This window comes from Oncorhynchus gorbuscha, linkage group LG06 (genome assembly GCF_021184085.1).
Source record: "Oncorhynchus gorbuscha isolate QuinsamMale2020 ecotype Even-year linkage group LG06, OgorEven_v1.0, whole genome shotgun sequence".
NCBI classification, from domain to species: domain Eukaryota; kingdom Metazoa; phylum Chordata; class Actinopteri; order Salmoniformes; family Salmonidae; genus Oncorhynchus; species Oncorhynchus gorbuscha.
The window spans coordinates 52,599,509-52,603,895 of NC_060178.1; the positions used below are offsets into that span (position 1 = coordinate 52,599,509).

General features: G+C 49.2%; 1 pseudogene; it reads left to right on the forward strand.

Moving 5' to 3' along the window:
• The first annotated feature begins 2,665 nt into the window (after positions 1-2,665).
• On the forward strand, positions 2,666-4,098 carry LOC124038704 (annotated as a pseudogene).
• The last annotated feature ends 289 nt before the right edge of the window (positions 4,099-4,387 follow it).

Sequence of the window (4,387 nt, forward strand, 5' to 3'; positions counted from 1 at the left end):
TTTTAAGGGGGAGGGGGTGAGAAGGATTACTTTATCCTATCCTAGGTGTTCCTTAAAGAGGTGGGGTTTCAGGTGTCTCCGGAAGGTGGTGATTGACTCCGCTGTCCTGGCGTCGTGAGGGAGTTTGTTCCACCATTGGGGAGCCAGAGCAGCGAACAGTTTTGACTGAGCTGAGCGGGAACTGTACTTCCTCAGTGGTAGGGAGGCGAGCAGGCCAGAGGTGGATGAACGCAGTGCCCTTATTTGGGTGTAGGGCCTGATCAGAGCCTGGAGGTACTGAGGTGCCGTTCCCCTCACAGCTCCGTAGGCAAGCACCATGGTCTTGTAGCGGATGCGAGCTTCAACTGGAAGCCAGTGGAGAGAGCGGAGGAGCGGGGTGACGTGAGAGAACTTGGGAAGGTTGAACACTCAGACGGGCTGCGGCGTTCTGGATGAGTTGTAGGGGTTTTAATGGCACAGGCAGGGAGCCCAGCCAACAGCGAGTTGCAGTAATCCAGACGGGAGATGACAAGTGCCTGGATTAGGACCTGCGCCGCTTCCTGTGTGAGGCAGGGTCGTACTCTCTGCGGATGTTGTAGAGCATGAACCTACAGGAACGGGCCACCGCCTTGATGTTAGTTGAGAACGACAGTTTGTTGTCCAGGATCACGCCAAGGTTCTTAGCGCTCTGGGAGGAGGACACAATGGAGTTGTCAACCGTGATGGCGAGATCATGGAACGGGCAGTCCTTCCCCAGGAGGAAGAGCAGCTCCGTCTTGCCGAAGTTCAGCTTGAGGTGGTGATCCGTCATCCACACTGATATGTCTGCCAGACATGCAGATATGCGATTCCCCAACCTGGTCATCAGAAGGGTGAAAGGAGAAGATTAATTGTGTGTCGTCTGCATAGCAATGATAGGAGAGACCATGTGAGGTTATGACAGAGCCAAGTGACTTGGTGTATAGCGAGAATAGGAGAGGGCCTAGAACAGAGCCCTGGGGGACACCAGTGGTGAGAGCGCGTGGTGAGGAGACAGATTCTCGCCACGCCACCTGGTAGGAGCGACCTGTCAGGTAGGACGCAATCCCAAGCGTGGGCCGCGCCGGAGATGCCCAACTCGGAGAGGGTGGAGAGGAGGATCTGATGGTTCACAGTATCGAAGGCAGCCGATAGGTCTAGAAGGATGAGAGCAGAGGAGAGAGAGTTAGCTTTAGCGGTGCGGAGCGCCTCCGTGATACAGAGAAGAGCAGTCTCAGTTGAATGACTAGTCTTGAAACCTGACTGATTTGGATCAAGAAGGTCATTCTGAGAGAGATAGTGGAGAGCTGACCAAGGACGGCACGTTCAAGAGTTTTGGAGAGAAAAGAAAGAAGGGATACTGGTCTGTAGTTGTTGACATCGGAGGGATCGAGTGTAGGTTTTTTCAGAAGGGGTGCAACTCTCGCTCTCTTGAAGACGGAAGGGACGTAGCCAGCGGTCAGGGATAAGTTGATGAGCGAGGTGAGGTAAGGGAGAAGGTCTCCGGAAATGGTCTGGAGAAGAGAGGAGGGGATAGGGTCGAGCGGGCAGGTTGTTGGGCGGCCGGCCGTTACAAGACGCGAGATTTCATCTGGAGAGAGAGGGAGAAAGAGGTCAGAGCACAGGGTAGGGCAGTGTGAGCAGAACCAGCGGTGTTGTTTGACTTAGCAAACGAGGATCGGATGTCGTCGATCTTCTTTTCAAAATGGTTGACGAAGTCATCTGCAGAGAGGGAGGGGGGGGGAAGGAGGAGGATTCAGGAGGGAGGAGAATGTGGCAAAGAGCTTCCTAGGGTTAGAGGCAGATGCTTGGAATTTAGAGTGGTAGAAAGTGGCTTTAGCAGCAGAGACAGAGGAGGAAAATGTAGAGAGGAGGGAGTGAAAGGATGCCAGGTCCGCAGGGAGGCGAGTTTTCCTCCATTTCCGCTCGGCCTTCCGGAGCCCTGTTCTGTGAGCTCGCATTGAGTCGTCAAGCCACGGAGCGGGAGGGGAGGACCGAGCCGGCCTGGAAGATAGGGGACATAGAGAGTCAAAGGATGCAGAAAGGGAGGAGAGGAGGGTTGAGGAGGCAGAATCAGGAGATAGGTTGGAGAAGGTTTGAGCAGAGGGAAGAGATGATAGGATGGAAGAGGAGAGAGTAGCGGGGGAGAGAGAGCGAAGGTTGGGACGGCGCGATACCATCCGAGTAGGGGCAGTGTGGGAAGTGTTGGATGAGAGCGAGAGGGAAAAGGATACAAGGTAGTGGTCACTAGTTAAACTAGTTAAACACATTTTTACTCCTGAACTTTAGGCTTGCAATAACTAAGGGGTTGAATACTTATTGGCTCAAGACATTTCAGCTTTTAAAAAACGATTCATTTGTAGACACTTCAATTGAATTCCACTTTGACTTTATGTGTAGGCCAGTGACAAAAAAAACCTAAATGTAATCCATTTTAAATTCAGGCTGTAGCACAAGAAAATGTGAAAAAAACGTTAAGGGGTGTAAATACTTTATGAAGGCACTGTAGATTAGAGGATGAAGCTTCATTAGCATCTAGCTCATTACCCCATCTCCTGTCCCAGACCAGACAGTGGGCTACACCACACGGGATAAGTCAGTAATTACACTGCCTGTTTCGTCTATAGGGACTAGATCTGTTTGTATTTTATTTATGGTAATTACAATTATGCAAATGGAGGTTATGGAATTACAAGCTGTGTTTACCAGCGAGCGGCTGGGAGACAAAATGATGAGGTCATGTTACCTCTACGTTCCCCTGAGTAAGCACATGAACATGTACACACACTACAGCAATGTCATCACAGCTGTGTTTAGAGCATCTACTTTGGCTTTATGAATTTCAACTTAATTTACCTAAATAAAGTTGGTCAATTAATGTGTTCATTGTTTAACTTCCTATTTGGTAGATTTAAGTTATTATAGTGAAACAGACTGTGTTCTCAAGGTAATCATTATACAACTTAATGACATCAGTGTTGTACATTACCCAATAGGGTACAAACTCCCTATGGCGGAGGACGGCCCCTGGTCCAAGCGACGTCCACTTCCCCTCTGTCAGTGCCAGGATGAGGAAGAGGAGGGCGTTTGCTGATAAGGAGCTGGAGAGTGTGATGCTGGAGAGAGAGCTGAGACAGAGAGAGCTGGAGGACATATCAGGTCTCACCCTGCTTCACCCTCGGCCCTGGCAGTGATGCCCGCCTCCCCCCCCCACCACTGCTGCCCACACAAGGACCGTGGGGCATCCACCTACGTGCCTGTGTACAAATACAAACCGGGCCCTGTGCTGTATGAGTGTGACTTCCACTGTTACCAGGAAGAGCTCAAGGCCAGATCAGCAGAAAGCGGTTATAATTATGGTCAGTTCATGTCAAAGTGTAACTCTAACTCTGGGGTTCTGGAACACATGGAGCAAGCCAGGAGAGAGCACTGGAGAGCTGGGAGTGCTCCAGGAAGAGGGAGAGCTGTCGAGAGCCGGTACCCGTGCCCTTACTACAACTACAACAGCGGGGGAGTAGTTATTCTGAAGGCTCAGCTGATCTGGACAAGGATAAGGCCGTGCCAAAATGGGTCAAAGACGATGCAACCGTTCCAATGGCCATCATGCCAAAAATAGCCATCACACACTCTGACTCTCCCTCTGAACCAAAGCATATGTTTCAGGGAGCGGTAGAACCCTACAGACCCAGCAGGTTCCCAGAGCCTCACTTCCTCACACCCAGGGACTGGTCAGCAGGTGGGATTAGGCATCAGGACAGGCCTCGGATCAACTCAATGAAACCCGCAGTGGTGAAGCGGCCATTACCGTTCTCAGTAGAGTCATTGCTTAGGGCCTGAGGAACTCGTGTCCATAAGTGCATTTTCTAACAACATTGGTTACTGTAAAATACATAACTAGTGAAATAATGTATTTAAGAAAATAAGTGTACCCAAATCTATGTCAGTATTTAGTTTTAAAAATGTGCTCAGCATTTTTCAAAGGATTGTAAGACAGTATTTTTAGAGCGCAAGGTACATGTATACAGTGGGATCCAAAATAAATGACACCCTTGATAAAGATGAGCAATAATGACTGTTGTATCAAGTAAATAATAAAGATTCTCTGCTATAATGTGCAGTGGCTTCAGGAAGTGTTCATACCCCTGGACGTTTTCACACTTTCTTGTGTTGCAGCCTGAATTCAAAATGGATTTAATTGTTGTTGTTTTCTCACCCAACACCCCATAATAACAAATATTTTTGTTTGTTTGACCAAATACAGAAATATCTCATTTACATAAGTATTCACACGCTATGACACTCCAAATTGAGCTCAGGTGCATCCAATTTCCTTTGGTCATCCTTGAGATGTCGCCACAACTTGATTGGAGTCCACCTGTGGCCAGTTCAA